A 23,295-nucleotide genomic window follows, 5' to 3' on the forward strand; every position below is an offset into this window, starting at 1 on the left:
CAAGATGTGATGGCGCTGAAAGAAGGTAGACCACCATGGACCCATCAATTCGAGGGTCTACCGGTGGAAATCGATTCGGGTACAAAACCATCGTTGGAGGAACCACCAAAGTTAGAGCTCAAGGACTTGCCCGGCCACTTGAAGTATGTATTTTTAGGGGATAATGACACTTTGCCGGTCATTATTGCCTCTAATTTGGAAGTGGCACAAGAGCAAGCCTTGATGGAGGTGTTAAAAGCAAACAAGGGTGCTATTGGATGGACGATTGCCGATCTTAAAGGAATTAGTCCATCTATCGTCATGCACAAAATTATCACAACCGAAGATGCCAAACCGACACGAGAAGCTCAAAGGCGGTTGAACCCGAACCTAAGGGAGGTAGTAAAAAAGGAGGTAATTAAATGGTTGGATGCGGGAATTATCTATCCGATTTCGGATAGTGCTTGGGTGAGTCCCACCCAAGTTGTGCCTAAGAAGGCCGGCATTCAAGTAGTCAAGGACGAAAGTGGTGAACAAATTGCCACCCGACCGGTTACCGGATGGCGGGTGTGTATTGACTACCGAAAACTGAATGCCGCCACTTCTAAGGACCATTTCCCGCTACCTTTTATTGACCAAATTGTTGAAAAATTGTCGGGTCAAAAATATTATTGCTTCTTAGATGGGTATTCGGGTTATAATCAAATTGCTATACACCCGGATGACCAACACAAGACCACCTTCACATGCCCATACGGCACTTTTGCCTTTAGGCGAATGCCGTTTGGGTTGTGTAATGCTCCGGCAACTTTTCAACGATGTATGATGAGTATTTTCTCGGACATGGTTGGAGAGTCGCTCGAAGTGTTCATGGATGATTTTTCCATTTTTGGCACTACTTTTGATGCTTGTCTCAACGAATTGCAAAAGGTTTTAAAAAGGTGCGTTGAGAAAAATTTGGTGCTAAGTTGGGAGAAAAGTTACTTCATGGTGCAAGAGGGCATTGTGTTGGGACACGTGATTTCGGAAAGGGGGATGGAGGTGGATAAGGCAAAGATACGGGTAATTTCATCGTTGCCACCTCCTAAAAATGTTAAGGGTGTACGGTCATTCTTGGGACACGCGGGTTTTTATCGACGTTTCATTAAGGGTTTTAGTGTTATCACCAAACCCTTATGCAATTTGTTATTAAAAGATGTCCCGTTTGACTTTACTAATGAATGTATGCAAGCGTTTACTGTTTTGAAGGAACATTTGGTCAAGGCGCCTATCTTGCAACCACCTGATTGGTCAAAGCCGTTCGAGATAATGTGTGATGCCAGCGATACCACTATTGGTGCAGTTTTGGGTCAACGGGTTGACAAGAAGCCGGTGGTTATCTACTATGCAAGCAAAACTTTATCCGAAGCGCAACTTAACTACACCACAACCGAGAAGGAATTACTAGCGGTGGTGTACGCTTTGGATAAGTTTCGCTCGTATATTTGGGGAAGCAAGGTAGTAGTTTATTCCGATCATAGTGCGGTTCGGTATTTAATGGAGAAAAAGGATGCGAAGCCGCGTTTGATTCGGTGGGTTTTATTGTTGCAAGAATTTGATCTAGAGATCCGAGACAAGAAAGGAAGCGAGAATGTAGTCGCGGATCATTTGTCTAGGATTCCGGTAGAGGGGACCGATGATGTAAGTGAAATCAATGAAAGTTTCCCCGACGAGCAACTGTTAGCCGTGTCCACTTTTGTTGCCCCGTGGTACGCTCACTATGTTAACTACTTAGCCACGGGTGCCATTCCGACCCATTGGACCAAAAAGCGTCGTCAACAATTCATGGTCCAAGTGAGGCAATATATTTGGGATGAGCCGGATCTCTTCAAGATCGGACCGGATCAAGTTATTCGGAGGTGTGTGCCCGAGACGGAAGTGTTGGAAATTTTAACGCACGCCCATTCGTCCGCTTGCGGGGGTCATTTTAGTGGACATAAAACAGGTTATCGGGTACTATCTTGTGGGTTTTATTGGCCCACTATTTTCAAGGATGCAATTGAGTTCGCCCGGAATTGTGTAAACTGCCAAAAGATGGGTAGCATATCGAAGAGGGATGAGATGCCACTACAACCAATCTTGGTTGTAGAGATATTTGATGTATGGGGAATAGATTTTATGGGTCCGTTTCCAAATTCGAATGGCTTCCTTTATATTCTTGTGGCGGTAGATTATGTCTCGAAGTGGATTGAGGCTATTGCAACGCGCACAAACGACCATTCGGTTGTTTGTAAATTTGTTCAATCCAACATCTTCTCGCGCTTCGGAATTCCGCGGGTCATTATAAGCGATGGTGGTTCACATTTCAAAAACTTTAACTTCGGAAAATTGTTGAAGAGGTATAGCGTGAATCATCGAGTCGCAACACCTTACCATCCGCAAACGAGTGGACAAGTCGAAGTGTCCAATCGGCAAATCAAGGAGATCCTCATGAAAACGGTAAGAACAGACCGAAAGGATTGGTCGAGCAAGTTGGATGATGCTTTGTGGGCGTACCGTACGGCCTACAAGACTCCGATTGGCACAACACCTTACCGGATGGTGTATGGTAAGGGTTGTCATTTACCTATGGAGTTGGCGCATCGGGCGCATTGGGCGATCAAGACAGTTAATGCGGATTACGACGAGGCGGGTAAGTTGCGGAAATTACAATTGAGCGAGATAGAAGAAATTCGAGATGAGGCGTACGAATGCGCATCGGCTTATAAGGATAAGCTAAAGAAAGTACATGATGCGAAGTTACGCAAGAAAACGTTCAAAGTGGGTCAGAAGGTTTGGTTGTACAACTCACGGTTGAAAATGTTTGCGGGCAAGCTTAAAAGTAAATGGATGGGTCCGTATGTTATTCGACGAGTTGGGCAATTTGGTGATGTGGACATCCAAGATGAGCAAACGTTGAAACAACAAACGGTGAACGGTCACCGCTTGAAGCCGTACTTGGAAGGAAATGACATCAATAACTTGGAGCTTGACAAAGCGGGCTACATCCTACGCCCGGTTGAGGAGGAACAATCTTAAGAGGCCCAGGTTTGGTGGTAGTGTACATAGTAGTTTCATTTTGTTTTGTTTTGTATTTTTGCACAATTGCCATAGCTTTTCGAAGTCCGTGTTCGAAACAAGTGTGGGGAAATTCGGGTCGCGAATTGCTCTTACATCGTGTTGAGGACAACACGGGATTTTTGAGGGGGTAGGGTGATTTTTTCCAAGTTTTTGAAATAATTAAAAAACATAAAAAATCGAAAAAAATTTAAAAAAAAAATCTAAAAAATTTGGTCACATAAATTCCAAGTTTTATCAAAAGAATGGATGCCCAGTGTCCACCGTAAATTACGGTGGAGCCGTAATTTACGGTGGGAGTTAAAATTTTTTTGGGATTTATGGTGTAAACCTCCTGTTTTACGGTGAAAATTGAAGATTGGAGTTTACCGTAAATTACGGTAATGCCGTAATTTACGGTGGTGAAAAAATTGGTTGGGGTTTACGGTGAATCAAGCCTGAATTACGGTGCACATTTGACATCCAGGTCTCACCGTAATTTACGGTGAGACCGTAAATTACGGTACGCGATGAATATGTCTCCGTCGGCTGGGATTCTGCATATACATAAAAAAAAAAAAAAACGAAAACAAACAGGATTTCACGTGTATTAACCCTAGCCACTTATTCATTCTTCACTTTTCACCAACTTCTTCTTCTCTAAGACCCACATCCTCCTTCTTCTTCTTCCACCTTCTTTTCTTCATAAAACCTTCAATCCTTGCCCAAATCAAGTGAGGTTTTGGTCTCAATCGACTAATTTTTCCCAAGCTTCGTGATTGTGAGGAGGAATTCCAGAGAAAACGCGGTTTTGGGGTCGAAGTTTGAAACCCTAGGTTGAGATAATTTGGGGGTTTTGGGATTTTTAGTTTCACAAGCATCCTCTCATCTTGAAACAAGGTATGAACACTTATTTTACTCTATTATGGAGATGCATTGTGAAAAACAAGGTGATTTAGGTTATATGTTCTTGCCCACTTGCTTGTTGCTAGGATATGAGTATGGAATTGTTATTGAACATGGTTGATGGTTGTAGATGTAGGAATTATGGTTAAAGTAGTGAACTTTTGGGATGTTCTACATTGTAGAGACACCATGCCCAATTTTTGAAAAATCCTTGTTACATTTTGGGTTCACTAACATCTACAACTATGGCAACAAGCAAGTGTGGGGATGATTTGTGAAGAGAATGTTAATTTTTGTGTTGTTTTGTTGTTTCTTCATGTGTGTAGGAAATGGCAAAGACAAAGGAAAAGCCGGGGTCAAGTTCATCCTCGTCAAGAGGCAAGGGCAAGGAGAAGGAGCAGCCATCGAAGAAGAGGCAATATCTTGGTAGGGTTAGTGAAAGTGAGGAAGAGGAAGAGATGCAGTTAGACCCAAGTGATAAACCGGTGTGGAATTCGGGGTCGTTGGATGACCAACCCGAAATTTGGCAGCCAACTCTGTATAACGACTGCATGAACAAGTTAAAGAATAAAGCAGCCGCATTCATCTGTGAAAGAGATGTTGATGAGCCTCAGTTGGGCCAGTTCGGGGTGTATGACAAGTTCCGTGCTTTGGGTTGGGAAGGAGCACTCAAGTGTTGGGATAAGGATAAGAGCAATTTGTTCATGACTGAAATTCAGGAGTGGATGGCAACGCTTAAATGTCACAACTTCCACAGGCCATCACAAATGAAGTTGGTTGGGATGGTACATGGGGTACCAGTTGAAATGTCATTCGATACGTTGAAGAAGTTGGGAAAATATGATAGCCTTCCAACTAGGGAGTACATGATTCCCACGCTTGATGATTTATTGCTCAAACCCGAGAAGCACGTGACATGGAACAGTATGTTGGCGGATTTGTTTTTGCCCGGTAGGTATGGTGGCGTGTTATACCGAAAAAATCTGAAGATAGAAGCCAAGCTCTTGCATACGATCTGTTTACTTAATGTCATCCCAAGGAGAGGGGATAAAGAGCAGGTGAGGTTTCCAGAAATACCTGTTCTGTATTCATTGATGCATGGATCCCCACGCTTTCCAATCCGCTACCTGATCATGCACCATTTGTGGATATGTCGGAACAAATACGGGCGAGACATTGTCCCGTACTGTCGCATCATAACGGGTTTAATGAAGCAGCAAAAGGCACTCACATCTGAAGACCGAGGTTTAACGAAAAGGCACATGCCTTTTACTTTAGATAGGTTGGGAAACGTTTGGACATACACTTCGTCTGAGCGTTATCACAAGCTGAAATCAGAGGGTCAACGGTGGAGGGCGTTGAAATTAGGGGCAAGGGAATTGTTACCGGGAGAACCGGATGAACCTGAGAGTGATGAAGAGTTAGTTCCGAGTGGGGATGACGATTACGCAGACGAGCCACCGGGTGGTGCAAATGTTGGTTTTGGGGCTTTTCATGGTGGTCATGGTGGCACATTTTACGACTATGCGCAGCAACCATATGAGCCGGGGTGGGCTTATAGTGGTTCAATGCAGGAGGTGATCGAGAGCCAACGCCCGCCGGCGGCCATCTTTGATACTTGGTCGGGTCCGGAGAGGTCGTTATTTGATCAAGGCACGCGGAATAGCGCTAGTATCGAGCGGGCGCTTAAACATAGCTTCGACCGCAATGAATCATGGCACCGGACCCACGCATACTCTCGAGAGGTGGAGGCTAATAACAGATATCATGATGATCAAATGAGGCGGATGCATGCGGATTGGCATGCCGGAAGGCCGGTGGTTGAGGATCCACAACATGTGGATTACGCCTCATTGCCACCGTATGATGGCAGCGTTTCGTATCCGACTCCACCACTCCACCATTCTCAGTGGCTTGATCCAAGACGGCAAGAGGGACCACAACAACAAGAGGGAAGCAGTAGCGGCTCGTTCGGGTTTGGAGAATGGAGCGATATGATGTCGTCCATTTTTGGGCCCCCAGGACCGCGTTATTATTGATCAGGTGGTATTCTCTCTCTTGTATAGTTTGTATATATTTGTTGGTTTATGTTGATTATGGTGGGAGGATGGGTGGTGATTGATCATATGATTGATTGTTGGGTTTGGTTGGTTGGTGGTGTTGTGTTTAAAATGAAAAACATAAAAAAAAATATAAAATGAAAAAAATACAAAAAAAAAAAGAAATTTGGGGTTTGAGATGAGAAGCTTCTTGTGGATGTTGATTGAAGTAGTGATCAAAACCTCCCAAGCCATACATTGGGGACAATGTATCCCAAGTGTGGGGATGGGGGGAATTTTTTGAAGATTTTTGAAAAAATTTTAAGCCGAGCAAAACAATGTGAAATCTTGTCGCCCCAATTTATCCCCAAGTCAATACACCGGCAACCCTTATTACCCTTTTCATTCTTGGTAAGAGTTGTAGCCACACGTGTATATAAATAATCTTTGATGAGAGTGGCTACGGGTGGGGGTGCGTTAGAACTTGTGCTTGAATGCAATTTGAATCTTTGTTAGACATGAATGTAGAAAGGATAAGGGCATTAGGTAGCCTCGTCGGTTGTGTGAGTGAGTGTGGGATTTGGGGGGTTGGACCTCATAAGTTATATATATGAGCATGGTAGTGAGAGGGGCGGGGGTTTGGTCATTTAGTTGCCCAATTTTGTGCCTAAAGCCTATCATTTGTTTCCCCTAGCTACTTACTTGAAAATGTACCCAAATTTGACCCGGTCTTATAGCATTAGTGATATAATTAGTAGTTTATGAGTTTGAAATAGTCATGGTTAGTGTATTATCGTATTGTGTGATTGAAAAAAAAAATGAAAAGAAAAAAAATGAAGAAAAAAAAAAAAGAAGGTTTCATTGTCTTGTATATAGTAGTATGCATTGTTAGTTGTTTTTGGTAGTTGTAATAAAAAGACCGGGTCGAATTTTCGCTACTCATATATATTCCATTTCCTACCCATACACCTAGCCACATTACAACCTTTAAGCCCCTTCTGATTTGCATTCATGTTTGACCCGTTATAGGAGGATAGTTGATTCAGGTACAAGCTTATGATTGCGCAACCACCCGTTTGCCTAGTGTGTGTCTAGCTTATCTTTGCTAGTTTCCACTTGTAGCCGAGAGGAGAGAAATTGTGAGGGGTGTATTGCTTGGGGCATTAAAAAGGGGGTTGGTAAAGAAATTGCATGATTTGTTTGGCTGATTTGATCACTTGTTTCGAAACTATGTTGATGAGTTGCTTGGGACAAGCAACGGTTAAGTGTGGGGATGTGACGGGTGGTCCTTTGGACAACCCTTAAGTATGTTAAAACATGAAATAATCCTCCATTTAGCCGTGTAATTATCTTGGATTAGATAACTACGATGCTTATGTTTCAGGTGCGAATTAGAAGATAAGAGATGGATAAAAGGCAGTTCATGAATGTTTTGGTGGAAAACGGGTCGAGAGAAGAAGACAAGACAAAACAAAGGAGACAAGACTGCTGAGTACCGTAATTTACTGTAGACATGATTTTTGTTGATTTTTGCACCGTAAACCAGGCTTGACTCACCGTAACAATCTGATGGCCACCGTAAATTACGGTGGAGCCGTAATTTACGGTGGTGCCTGAACGTGAAATGTGTAACTGCCACAATATACTCGTTTTTTGGGTGTCTTTTGGTAATATTCTCATCATTGACGGTTCTTGAGCACTTTGGGGGCGATTTTGGAGTACTTGCTTGCTTTGTGAACATTTCTAAACATTCGGTTTGTTTTTTTAATTCGTATGAACATTAGATTGATGTTGATGATGATTCACCGAGCCATGTCCGGCTAAACTCTTCGGTGATCATCCTAGGTGAATGTTTCTAAGACTTTTGTGTGTTAATTTCTGCATTTCTAGAATGATATTTTGCGTTGCTTGAATGTCATGGTGTATGTTTGATTGTTTGTAGTGCGTTAATCTATATCACAATTTCTAGTCTTGATCGTACGTTCTTGGTGCCGTTGGCAACCGAGATATCACGGGAAGGGTTAGGGTTGGTTATTGGTTAATAGGTCATCGGGAAACAACCTCGCATTATCTAATCCGAGTACTTTGTTCCCTTTTATCACTTCAATCACACATACACGAGTTATGTCTATGTAACTCTTTCTAGTGAAATTGCACACAATTGTTTAAAGAAACTGAAACCTAGGGTGATCATTGTTCTCTCCTAATTGTTTACAACCAACTTTGATTTGAATTAGTTCTTAATCTAGTTTTCCAAAACAACAATCCACAATCTTGAATTTTAATTTTCTGCAATTTAGTTTAATTTTAGTATAAATACAAAGCTACACAATCAACACATTTTCCACATACTCCCTGAGTTCGATACCCTACTACCACTAACTACAGTTGTTTAGGGATTAAATTTGCGTGACCCACGACATCACGTCAGACATCGACTACCCAAGGCGATTCGACTATTCACAGTAGACTTGTCGTCACTTTCGACTCTAGTTGGTCGTGTTTCTACCTCGATTCTCGGGCATTCCACACGCGTTCCCTAGGTCATACTTGTGAATTCAGGTCGTTGGAGTCCATCGAAGCCTTGGTGAGATGAATAAAATACAGAACAGACTGCTAAGGTTAGGGTTTCACCCCTTGGCTTAGCAATTTCTTCCTTATTTTTAATAAAATAAAGGAGGTTACTCGTCAAAATATGGATTTCACTCCTGATTTGGCATAACCTCCTTGGTTTGTTGGTGAAAATAATGAGATGAGCATGAATAAACGAATAGAATCAGCATAAGTCAGGCAGCTGGGTCAGGAGTTTGCGGCTTTCACACCTATTCCCAACTAAACCTACTGACTTTTATTTGAAAACTCGAGTGCAGTGATAGTGGAGGATTGCAGAATAAGCACATAAACTTGGTCTGATGGTTCCTAACTATAGTCTAGGTCTCTAAGACAGTGACCCGGACTAGGTCGTGTCTGCCTAATTCCCTAAAGTTATGACTCTGATACCAATCTGTCACACCCCAACCGATGGCGGAATCATCGGGGCGCGGCACTGAGCGAAACAGATTGTCCAGAAGTTTCCACAACAACTATTATTACGAATTCAGTTAAGTGATACGTCCCATACCGTATCCTAAATAAATAAACAAGTTATCATAGAATACAATTAAACAAATAGTACTGTTTCGACAACTCAGATTCAATTTATTACAAACCCAATGTTTAAAAGTACTGCCCAGAGTCGTTAAGACTCATCCGGACAAGATCTACAGACAACTAATGCCATAGAGGCTTGATCGAACAACTCCAACGGCTCCATGGCTATAGTTTATTCGCTTCTAGAGACCCCTAGGTAGGCTATGACCTACAACTGCTAGATGGGCTCTAAAGCTTTATTATTGCCTCGCTTTCCTAGCAAGCTAACACCTTAAACACCTGTCACATACGTTAAAATAAGGTCAATACATAAAATGTAAAGGTGAGCACACAAGTTTAGTAATAGCATATAGAGTTCGAATAGTTTACGCATAACCAGGCACGTACACAGAGGAAAACGATGCATGTTAATTATCGACATGGGACCATCGGTACCAACGACTGCGGGTTGACCGTCCGAGACGGTTCGAAATACATTATTACCACCGTAATCCATGCATGTATTTGTCCTTAACAACCCCCGTGTGAACGGGTGTTGAGTCCAAACTATAGTACTATGTTGCTAAGGCAGGTAGATAGCATTCCACGTGTAAACATAATAAACAGCATACATTTAGTCAAGTAGCACATGCAAATGGTCAGCGTTCAAATAGTTTGTGTTTGATTGTGATTTGATAGGTAACGTATGTAACACCCAAAAGTGCTAAAAGCAAAAAGGGATCGAGTATACTCACAGTGATTGATTGTGTGTCACACCCCAACCGATGGCGGAATCATCGGGGCGCGGCACTAGGCGAATCAGATTGCTCAAGAGAATCCATAACAACTATATTGCGATAATATTTATTACATTTGTCATCCCATACTAACAAACAATACAATCACATAAGTTATCACAGATTTCTTGTCCTCTCGAACAATTCAAATCCGACAACCTATAATTTAGATGAGTTTCTAGACTTCCTAGCTTGATTTGATGTAAACTTCGGCTAAACCTGCAACATACGTTAAAACTTTGTCAATACAAAAGTATTGGCGAGTATACAGGTTTGATATGTGATAGTGTGATAGAATAAAAGTGCTGCGAATTTCCACATGCATAAACGTAATACACGACATATATACTCACAAAACTGATACTACCAGCTAAGTCCTCGATGCTCGACTCTTGATGGCATAACTAGACCCCGTCGGGCGAAATAGTACTATACTAGTCTTGGTGGGACGTCACGAGTATAAGTCCTAGCATACATGTACTAGCATCACGTATATCTATGCAAACAGTTATTCGCAAGTGATAAATAGTCCAATTAAATCATTCGTTTGATAAGTTTGGTTTTTATGGAACGTATGTTACACCCAAAATTCGATAAAAGGGGTCAAGTATACTCACAGCGCGTATTCGGTTAGATTTGCGGAATCGGTGCCGGAGAATGTCCTGATTTCAGACAATTTATGTGAGTGATAGATTACTATGCGTTCAACGGTATCGATTTGCGTGAAATCGGGCAAAATTGGGTTAAAATCGGGTAAAATGATGAAATTGGGCTGGCCCAGTCGAACAGGCCACTCGATCGAATGGGCCTGATCGATCGAATGGGCCTGATCGATCGAATGGGCCTGATCGATCGAATGGGCCTGATCGATCGAATGGGCCTGATCGATCGAATGGGCCTGATCGATCGAATGGGCCTGATCGATCGAATGGGCCTGATCGATCGAATGGGCCTGATCGATCGATTGGGCCACTCGATCGACTGGTCTGTTCGATCGATTGGGCCACTCGATCGACTGGTCTGTTCGATCGATTGGGCCACTCGATCGACTGGTCTGTTCGATCGATTGGGCCACTCGATCGACTGGTCTGTTCGATCGATTGGGCCACTCGATTGGCCATCCTGTTCGGCTGTTTTCGATGATTTTTCGAGCGTTCTTCGGCGTTTTGGGTTAGGACGTTACGATGAGGTGTTAAGCAACTGAAATCCCGTCAATTCCGACCTGTTTTAACGGCCGGGAATCACCTCGTTCGTCGGAACTGGTCGTTTTTGTCGGTTTTTCCGTGTTTAACTCGAAATCGATCATTTTATCACTAGATCTGATGTAAAAACCTTGATTTTACTTAGGAAATGCCCTGGATCTGAGTTGTTCTTGATGATATGAGGTCAACACTTGAAGTTCATAAGAACTTTGTGATGAAATCTATCCGAACATCCCAAACCCGTGGCCCTTTGATTAGAAAAACATTGATTTGGGTGAGATTCATGAAGAATCGTATGGAAATCATTCGGATCTAGGTTGTTCTTCATGGGATGACATCACCTTTGAAGAACTTTATGGTGACATCACCTTAGAACACCCCAAATCCGTTGATTTCACGGTTAAAAATTGAGATTTGAAAGATAGAAAGATGAAGGATTGCATTTGGATCAAGAAAGTACAAGATTCGGGTTGAAAACTTACAAGAATCGGAAGAAATCGAGAGATTTGAGGGCTGGAACGTCTTGGTCGGTTAGGAGCAGCAACACAAGTGTTTGGGAGGGAATGGAGGGGTATTTATAGGCAAGGAAGGAGAAAGGAAGGCAAAACTGCAGTTGGATCGGCTGGCCCGTTCGATCGGCTGGCCCAGTCGATCGGTTGGCCCAGTCGATCGGTTGGCCCAGTCGATCGGCTGGCCCAGTCGATCGGTTGGCCCAGTCGATCGGCTGGCCCAGTCGATCGGCTGGCCCAGTCGATCGGCTGGTCCATCCGATCGGCTGGTCCATCCGATCGGACTGGCCTATCTGATTGGGCCGGTCTGACCAATTGGACTAGTCTGATCGAATTGATCCGTTCGGAAGCCTTTCGATCCCGTTTTTGGTGCGATTTCGACGGTTTAAGCCATATTTTCATATATTTATATAATTATTAAATTATTTATTATTATTAATCACAAAAGGGCCGTATATACGTATTTATGTATCCAATTCTCAGTGCGATGATCGAATTACGGGTGCCTTCGAGTGCGTTCTTCGATGTGATGTGCCACAATGATTATCGGGGCACCACTTACTCATATTGCCATCATCGTCATGACGGTTAGAGTCATAGTACTCACCCGATAACCCTCGTTAGCGTTGATTACTCACATTTTGACACCTCACGCTCATCGAGAAGGGTAGATTAGGCCCTTATTCGACATCATCGTGAGTGTTATGCAAAATAGGTTTGTAGTAGCGATAGAATATGCGTAATTATTCGATTATACTTCGATTTAGCGATATAACTGGTATGATTTCATTATGATCCGAATCTCCGGTGCTAGGCGTAACGAGTGTGTCGAGTAGTAACAACGCACGAAGGTGCGGGTTGTTACAGTATCCCCTCCTTTAGGAAATTTCGTCCCGAAATTAATCCAATAGTAGGGTCGTAAGGGTTGATGCGATTGAGAGTAGAGATTATTAGCGTCTAGATAACGAGCGATCGATTACGATTTGGCGAGTGAAAATAGAGAGAGCATACGATTCGATTACTTAGAAGTGATAACACATACAAAAAGCAATTTTATAGCGTTTTAAACTTACCAATACTCGATTAATTTCCGAAGTTAATTAAGAAAAATCTCCTCATGGCGCGGTGTCGACCGTTTTGATGTCCACACCAGCGCTATGTGGAGGGTTTTGTTATTTGATAACAGGTTTTGAGTTTTACATTTTAAAAGAATCAGGTGGCAAAATAAGTTTTAAGAAAACTTTCCTACAACGTGGGTTCGAGCGGAACTCGACTGCCGAACCCTCGTTCTCGGGAAGATTCCTGTCGGTCATTGCAAAGGTTTTTAAGAAAAGAATTGGACTTATGAAATTTTCATTGGGCACGGAGCCAAACTGATTCAATGTTTTCTCCATGTTGTAAGGAATTTCATTTGTCCAACGGTTTTAGTAAAAATTTTATAAAAATAGGTTTTCCTTAATACTATGGAAAAATAACTTACATCGGGCCCCACGTGGCACCTTCCCACAAAAGTTCGTTAATATGGTTAAAACACTTATATATAGGAAGTACCAGCGGCGTATCCACCATGCTTTACCCATATTAACTCTGTTTCATGAGGCAGTGTCATGCGTGCCGATAAGACACAGATAGAATTTCGATTCCCTTGATCCTAGCGATGAGGTGCTAGACCGAGTTTTGAATAGAAATAAGTTGGATGCAAACCAAGCGTAGGCAGCGGGTGCGAGTAGTCCGGTCGCACAACGCTGATATGGTATGCTTGGTTGGGCAACGAATGACACGATTTTGATTCGGGTAAATGAGATTTCGATTTGATTCCACACGAAGTTCGCATGGCACGTTTCCACAAGACTTGCTAATATGACAAACACCATGTTTCCATATTAGTTTTATCTTGTGAAGCAATGTCATGCACCCTAACATTACACCACCTGCGATGACTTCCAAGTAACATTCGAACATCGATAGACAATAGATTTCAACAGATTGATAAGCGACGATTGTTGCGTTGCGAGTGATAGACGATTGATTGAACTGATTACACCACGAATAGTACTAAGGCTAGCCCACACGGCCTTTTTCCACAAGGTCAACTAATATGGTCAAAACATCACCATGTTTCAACCTTGTTAGTTTCGTCTCGTGAAGCGAGGTCTTGTGCGCTAACATGACACGTAGAATGCGTGCATTGATAAGTAATAGCGAACCACGTTAAGAGTATCGAGTTGGTGGATTAGGTGCGAGGCGCGTTAAGAGTGGAAGGCGGCGAGTGATTCTCGATACTCGTCTAGCGAATCCACAATAGACGATCCACACCAGCTGATAGAAGTTCACACAATTGACAACAACTAGCGTTAGAGATTTCTAGACAAACACATGATGCGATTGCGATTTCGAGCCACTTATCGAATGATTTGATTGCGAGATTGACCCGGCAAAACTGCGATTAAGTTGCGTTCCAGACTTTACGACCAGTCTCGCGTTGCTCCAATTGCTCTTCGGGGTGAACTTACCTAAGTTCATCGATGTGGCAATTTGTGTACGCGGACTTACGAGAAGCCTCGCAGTGATGCGGTTTAGTTTTGTTACGCCTTGTGATTGATGGTAGAGTGTCAAATTAACCATAATAGTATAATAGGTCTAATAACGTCCAACTCCACATGGCACTTTCTTCACGAAGTTTCGGTAGTATGGTAAAGCGTACCCCCGCGTCACCCCTACTACTTATGCCCCGTGCTTTGGTGTCACACTTTGTTGACACGGCCTTGACCGTGCTTTTAAACGTTATGGCACCATTAGAACTTCACTACGATCTCCGTGCACTGACCAAGATAATCCCGTGTGCACCCGTGATTAGTTGTCCCTTGCACGTATACCGTACCTCGTTCTAAGAGTGTTATAGGGATAAAATACATAATATAGTACATAGTGCTAGCGTCTAGATAGTGCTCGATTGTAAGAGAAATAGAATCCACACACGATGATATATGAAATAAGTTCCAGAAATGGTAGCGATAAGTCGGATTATTACAACAACATTAGGATCAAAATAACGTGGTTGTGGATACTTGCGGAGACGGCGGTTGCTGATGACTTCCTTCCAGGTCACGGTCTTGTACGGCACTGCGACGTATAATGCCCATACCAGTTGCAATTTGCGCAAAAGCGACATTTTGCTTCTAGCGGGTGATGATATGTGCATGTGAAACACAGGGGATGAGATCCATTGTAAGCGCGTTGTGACTGAACTGGGACTGATCGGAGAGGTTCGGGTTGCGGCAGTCCAGTTGTTGAAGAGTCTGGGCTCACGGTCCTTCGTTTGCGGCTCGGTTGGGCTTCTTGAGTTGATGCAGTGTCGTCTTCGGATTCGCCTGACGATTTAACGGAGGCATTGTCGGAGCGATTCTTGGAAGAATCCTCCGAGGCGCGGTCAGATGAACCATCGACCGATTCTCCAAAGAATCGTCGGATGAGTTGATGATGATTGCTTGATGAGCTCGTGTGACAGGCTTCTTGGAGAAGGATCCATCCACGACTCGTTTGCTGTTGAGCTCTGCGGCTAGACGGTAGGCTTCTTCGATGGTAGTAGGTTTTGCAGCTTCGACAAAATCACCCACACACTCTGGTAAGCCACGAATATACTTCGCGATAGCTTTCTTTGGAGTGTCGACTTGACTTGGGCAGATTATGCTAAGCTGTTTGAACCTTGCTGTATAGCACGCATTGTCACTTTCGGTTTGCTTGAGTTTCCAAAATTCGTTCTCTAGCTTCTGGACTTCGTGAGGAGGACAATATTCTTCCTTCATGAGTTCCTTCAGCTCACCCCATGAGAGGGCGTAAGCTGCGGAGATCCCATGTTTGTTGCGTTCGGCGGTCCACCAATCGAGTGCTCGTGATTGGAATACTCCGGTGGCGCAAGTAGTTTGAAAGTCTTCGGGGCACCCACTCTGACGAAAGGTAACCTCGATGGCATCGAACCACTGGAGTAATTGAGAAACATCTCCTTCACCAGTGAAAGGCATTGGATCACAGGCTTTGAAGTGTTTGTAGAGGAATGCAGATTCCGTCTTGACGTCTTCCGGGGCTCGAGAGTGGCTTTGAGAGTGCACTTGAGCGACAATTTGAGGAATGAGCTTGACCACTTCTTTGGTCACAATCGAGGCGATCCTCTTATCGGCGCGTCGTTGGGCTCTTCTCCTAGCTACTCGTCTCGAGATCGAGTTGTTGGAAGGCATCTAGACAGAAGGATTCGGAATGAGATTCGATCATAATGATTTTTGAGCTTTTGATGCGATTTGATTCGATCAAAACTTGTTATAGAATTTAATTTAACACATAGGAGCCACATAGGAAAATTCTAGGTTCCTAAACTCTCACATAATTGATTCGTTTTGTATTTAATACATATATAGATATAGTTGTAGGTTATACATAGATATTGATTCAGAATTTGTGAGGACGTGACAAGAGAAATAGCGTAAGCGAATTCGAGTACTTAGGCGTTTGTTTCGTTGCGATCATTCGGTCTTTGTTTTAGATTGCGATGGCTGTGCAAGTTGTGCGCTTTGTAAATCGAGGTTCGTAAATCCGATAAATCGAGAAATCGATAAATCGTAAAGCTTAAATTTGAAAACTCATAGACGTAAACCATACACGTAAAAATTTAGATGGAATGCCTTGGGTGTTTAGGCGTTGACTACCCAAGTAACCCGACTATAACCAACAGGTTCGGGCATACGCGTTGACCTAGAGGACTCACGCTTCCACTGGGATGCAGCTCCTAACATTCGTCTCTCTAGTCTTCGCACAGCCTGAGTCGTTGTTATGGTCGTGTCCTTGGTGAGAGCTTTTGTAAACCATTTTATAGAGTGGAGCAGTTGATTAAGGTATGGGTTTCACCCCTGGCTTAACAACTTCGTTCCCATTTGTGGTTGTGCTCATCGATTAAATCCGAGAGTTCCACCAGAATTTCGAAATGGAGACCTTTTGTCGAGATGTGGATGTCACTCCTAGCTCAACAAAGAGTTCTCGTGCTAGAAAAATACGCTGAGTGAGTGATCCTATCGAGAGTTATTGGTTTTCACACCTGGTCTCGACTAGATCACTCGGTTTTGTTATGCGAGTAGTTTTGAAAACATGTGTATTGTGTCAGCCTTAGGAAAGGCTAAGTAACCTTCTAGCCTTAGGAAAGGCTCTTTGTGTGAAACTGTAGTATGCGGTGTTCACACAATAGTTGTAACTTTTCAACAAATTCGATCGAGAGTAGCAAGTTGGCCCAAACGAACCCTAACGAGTTCGTAAGAGTCGGCCTGTTGGTACTTAGACTATAGACTAGGTCACTTTCATAAGACACCGACCCGGACTAGGTCGAGTCTCAAACTTTGCCTAATTCCCTATAGTTATGGCTCTGATACCAATCTGTCACACCCCAACCGATGGCGGAATCATCGGGGCGCGGCACTAGGCGAATCAGATTGCTCAAGAGAATCCATAACAACTATATTGCGATAATATTTATTACATTTGTCATCCCATACTAACAAACAATACAATCACATAAGTTATCACAGATTTCTTGTCCTCTCGAACAATTCAAATCCGACAACCTATAATTTAGATGAGTTTCTAGACTTCCTAGCTTGATTTGATGTAAACTTCGGCTAAACCTGCAACATACGTTAAAACTTTGTCAATACAAAAGTATTGGCGAGTATACAGGTTTGATATGTGATAGTGTGATAGAATAAAAGTGCTGCGAATTTCCACATGCATAAACGTAATACACGACATATATACTCACAAAACTGATACTACCAGCTAAGTCCTCGATGCTCGACTCTTGATGGCATAACTAGACCCCGTCGGGCGAAATAGTACTATACTAGTCTTGGTGGGACGTCACGAGTATAAGTCCTAGCATACATGTACTAGCATCACGTATATCTATGCAAACAGTTATTCGCAAGTGATAAATAGTCCAATTAAATCATTCGTTTGATAAGTTTGGTTTTTATGGAACGTATGTTACACCCAAAATTCGATAAAAGGGGTCAAGTATACTCACAGCGCGTATTCGGTTAGATTTGCGGAATCGGTGCCGGAGAATGTCCTGATTTCAGACAATTTATGTGAGTGATAGATTACTATGCGTTCAACGGTATCGATTTGCGTGAAATCGGGCAAAATTGGGTTAAAATCGGGTAAAATGATGAAATTGGGCTGGCCCAGTCGAACAGGCCACTCGATCGAATGGGCCTGATCGATCGAATGGGCCTGATCGATCGAATGGGCCTGATCGATCGAATGGGCCTGATCGATCGAATGGGCCTGATCGATCGAATGGGCCTGATCGATCGAATGGGCCTGATCGATCGAATGGGCCTGACCTGATCGATCGAATGGGCCTGATCGATCGATTGGGCCACTCGATCGACTGGTCTGTTCGATCGATTGGGCCACTCGATCGACTGGTCTGTTCGATCGATTGGGCCACTCGATCGACTGGTCTGTTCGATCGATTGGGCCACTCGATCGACTGGTCTGTTCGATCGATTGGGCCACTCGATTGGCCATCCTGTTCGGCTGTTTTCGATGATTTTTCGAGCGTTCTTCGGCGTTTTGGGTTAGGACGTTACGATGAGGTGTTAAGCAACTGAAATCCCGTCAATTCCGACCTGTTTTAACGGCCGGGAATCACCTCGTTCGTCGGAACTGGTCGTTTTTGTCGGTTTTTCCGTGTTTAACTCGAAATCGATCATTTTATCACTAGATCTGATGTAAAAACCTTGATTTTACTTAGGAAATGCCCTGGATCTGAGTTGTTCTTGATGATATGAGGTCAACACTTGAAGTTCATAAGAACTTTGTGATGAAATCTATCCGAACATCCCAAACCCGTGGCCCTTTGATTAGAAAAACATTGATTTGGGTGAGATTCATGAAGAATCGTATGGAAATCATTCGGATCTAGGTTGTTCTTCATGGGATGACATCACCTTTGAAGAACTTTATGGTGACATCACCTTAGAACACCCCAAATCCGTTGATTTCACGGTTAAAAATTGAGATTTGAAAGATAGAAAGATGAAGGATTGCATTTGGATCAAGAAAGTACAAGATTCGGGTTGAAAACTTACAAGAATCGGAAGAAATCGAGAGATTTGAGGGCTGGAACGTCTTGGTCGGTTAGGAGCAGCAACACAAGTGTTTGGGAGGGAATGGAGGGGTATTTATAGGCAAGGAAGGAGAAAGGAAGGCAAAACTGCAGTTGGATCGGCTGGCCCGTTCGATCGGCTGGCCCAGTCGATCGGTTGGCCCAGTCGATCGGCTGGCCCAGTCGATCGGTTGGCCCAGTCGATCGGCTGGCCCAGTCGATCGGTTGGCCCAGTCGATCGGCTGGCCCAGTCGATCGGCTGGCCCAGTCGATCGGCTGGCCCAGTCGATCGGCTGGCCCAGTCGATCGGCTGGTCCATCCGATCGGCTGGTCCATCCGATCGGACTGGCCTATCTGATTGGGCCGGTCTGACCAATTGGACTAGTCTGATCGAATTGATCCGTTCGGAAGCCTTTCGATCCCGTTTTTGGTGCGATTTCGACGGTTTAAGCCATATTTTCATATATTTATATAATTATTAAATTATTTATTATTATTAATCACAAAAGGGCCGTATATACGTATTTATGTATCCAATTCTCAGTGCGATGATCGAATTACGCGTGCCTTCGAGTGCGTTCTTCGATGTGATGTGCCACAATGATTATCGGGGCACCACTTACTCATATTGCCATCATCGTCATGACGGTTAGAGTCATAGTACTCACCCGATAACCCTCGTTAGCGTTGATTACTCACATTTTGACACCTCACGCTCATCGAGAAGGGTAGATTAGGCCCTTATTCGACATCATCGTGAGTGTTATGCAAAATAGGTTTGTAGTAGCGATAGAATATGCGTAATTATTCGATTATACTTCGATTTAGCGATATAACTGGTATGATTTCATTATGATCCGAATCTCCGGTGCTAGGCGTAACGAGTGTGTCGAGTAGTAACAACGCACGAAGGTGCGGGTTGTTACATTGTGGATTGAAGGGAGCGCTGAGAGTAAGATTAGCCTGAATAGTTCGATAGCATAACGATGAGTAACGCGGAAAAGTAAACAAGTATGGATGGATCGAATGGGCTGGTTGATCGAACGACAGGTTCGATCGAACGGCCTGTTCGATCGGCTGGTATATCCGATTGGACAGTCCTGTTCGATCGGCCGGTTGGCTCGATCGGCTGAACCATTCGAGTGGATTGTTTCTTCCTCTAGTGTGTTTGTGTTAGAGGATTTGAACTTTTGAAGTTTTTGTTGCAGTATTTGAGAAAACTGAAGTGTTCCTACCTTTTCAAGTCGTTCGATCAAACGGTTTGTTCGATCGGCTAGCTCGCTCGATCGGCTAGCTCACTCGATCGGCTAGGAGCTTCAAAGTTAGCCCTCAACTGAATGTCACTCGATCGAATAGTCTGTTCGATCGGCTGGCATTCTCTACTACGAACAAGTTGTGAAAACGATTAAGTGTTGAAGCATAGTATCTCATGATCCGAACAGTAATGTTTACCAATCGGGTGACCTATTCGATCGAACATTACTTCGTCAATACTATACTTCAAAATTTTGGAAAAGTATGACCATGTGCTAGCCGATCGGCTGGCCCGGTCGATCGGCTGGCATGTCCGATCGGCTGGGCTGTTCGAACAGCCTAGCCGTTCGGCCAGCGTTTCTGACCTGGTCGGCTCTCCGTCTAACACTTGGTAGTTTGTTTATTTGTCATTCTTTCAAGGTGTCTTGACAACGTGTTGAACTATGATAACCTTCGTTCCCACCTGTTCCCTTGGCTCGAACAGGAATCACCCAAGTCCGGCCGGTTGAACGGTTTGGAATGTCGGTTTAGAGTTTAACTCGAAATCGAGTTAACCTTGTATATAGAATCCGGATCTTGAACCTCTTAACTGTTAGAAGGATTGGTTAGCCGGTTCAAGCTCCGTTTCTATTGATTTGAAGGTATTGAGTGTAAAAGAGTTGAAAGAAAGTTGGAAATCCCTCTTTCAATCCTTTACATTGTGAAAATGTTTAGATCCATGATGGATCTTAGCTTGTTTATGTGGAAATCGGTTAGATCTAAGCCAATCATAGTGGAATGAGGCCAAAACATGATGTTCTTCAAGAACACCATGATGACATCACCCAAGAACACTTAGATCTTGGTGATTTCACGGTTAGAATCCAAGTTTTGAAAGATAGAAAGGTGTAGAATCAAGTAATGATCAAGATCTTACAAGAATTAGAGTGAAAACTTACCGTTATTGAGAGAAATCTGAGAAAAGGTGAAGAAGATAGCTGGTTCGGTCTGAGCTTTCCAAAAATGGAAAGTATGACAATGACAGCCCTATTTATAGGCTTCCAAAAGAGGAAAGTGGCAGCCGATCGGCTGGGAACTCCGATCGAGTGGGCAGCTCGATCGGCTGGCAAGGTGCTTAGCCGATCGGCTGGCCTGTTCGATCAGGATGTTTCCTGTTCGATCCGCCACGCACTTCGAGTATTTTGCGACGATTTTCGACGTTTCGATTCCGACGTATGATGTTATGATTTCGATAGAGTTCCTAGTCAAATTACTTTTAATCCCAACCACTATATCTAACATACAATCTTCTATAAGTCACGTTTCGATGTCGGTTTCGATTGAGTTCGATTGCTTTTCGAGTTTCGATTCGATTTTCGATTGATTTGCTTGAATACCACACCGACATAAAGTAAGCACGCACAAGTAACACATAAGGCACACATACACGTATAATAATACCAAAATTCGCATAATTCGAGTCTCGAGTTCGATTGATTGTTAGATCGGTTTGATTGCTGATTGATTATCTTTATCGCAATGTTACTTCCTATCATTCACAGTCGTAGATCGGTTCGCGTTAAAACACATTCGATTACTTCGATTCTTGCTGATTACAACACTTACTCCACATAATACAACTAAAATACAAAATCGACTATCTACAGTCAAAGAAAGTCAAGGTTGACTTGGACTTTGACTTTGACTTTGACTTTGACATTCGAAAACACGGGGTGTTACAAGTGAAAACTCTTACTATACAGTGAAAACTTCTACTATTCAGTAAAAACCCCTACTATTCAGTGAACACGACTACTATTTATTGAACACTCCTACTGATGGGTGAACATTCTTTAAAAAGGGGTTAAACTAGAGCCCTCGCGGCCCACGACCAACCTAAATGACTGCAAAAGTGTGTTGGTTGTTAAAATGCAGCTGCAAACTCGTTTAGACATGTTTTAAGCGCTATATGACTAACCCATTTCATGTTTTATGAAATGTAGGTACTAACTGAGTTACCGGAGGACGATCAAGCTCAACGAAGAACCGAACACATAAAGAACAAAACTTCCGCGAAATGATTCGTGCTCACATTTTAAACGGCGAATGTTTTATAAAATGTGGAAATGTTTTATTTCTTAAAATGTTTTGACGAACCTGTATTTTTAGTGTATGGTTAATCGTAAATATACTATTATAGTCGAATTTATATAATAATCGTATAATTGGACTAAGGGTCTTAGAAATTTATATAAAAATTAAATACAATTTAGAACATCGTAAGACTATATTCGGAATTTTATAAAGCATTATATATGAAAAGTTATAAATGAAAAACTAAACTGAAATAAAAATAAGGAAATAGAAAATCAATTATATTTGAGCAGACTCATTTTTGAATAAAATATATGTTAAATTGTGAAAAAAAAAAAACATGCCATAAAGATATATTCATAGTTTTATAAAACATAATACTCTAAAAAGTATAAAAGGTATAAAACATAATATTTTAAAAATTATAAAAGAAAAACAAAATATGTTAAAAACTATAGTTAAATGCATGGTTGATCCTTGTGGTTTGTAGATATTGCACAGTTGATCCTTGTGATTTAAATGCAAGGTGGGTTCTGATGAACCAAGTGTGTAATTTTAAAACCATAATTTAGTGTTTGGTATGCAGGAATGAGAGGCGTAATGGAATGGATGATTACGATGGAATGAAGAAAATAGTGTTTGGTTGGTCAATGGAATAGAATTACCCATTCCAAAAGCCATTCCATTCCCTCAAAATCATTCTATCCATCCCCTATGTTTTTTTTTCATTCCATCCCCTCTTTCATCATTCATCAACAATACCACAACCTACCATCTTCACCACAACCCACCACCACCCATCACCGACGCCATCGCCGCCACCCGCAACCCGCCACCCCGACAACCACCTTCGCCGCCGCCACCCACCTGCCACCGTTACCACCCACCGCCGCGACCAACCGCCAACGCCACTCGCCGCTGTCACCCACCACCATCGTCGATGCCACCCCCACCACCACCAACCACCGCCACCTCCGCCGCCACCCACTACCAACAACCGCCGTCGCCGCCACCGCCACTCGTCGTCGTCGCAGCATCGCCACTCGCCGCCGCCACCACCACCCATCGCCGCCACCGCCACCTATAACCACCCACAATCACTACCAACGACGACGACCACCACCACCACTCACCGCTAATTTTATTCCTTCGTTTTTCTTGCCACCAAACAATACACAA

Source organism: Helianthus annuus, chromosome 6 (genome assembly GCF_002127325.2).
Source record: "Helianthus annuus cultivar XRQ/B chromosome 6, HanXRQr2.0-SUNRISE, whole genome shotgun sequence".
In the NCBI taxonomy this organism is placed as follows: Eukaryota; Viridiplantae; Streptophyta; class Magnoliopsida; order Asterales; family Asteraceae; genus Helianthus; species Helianthus annuus.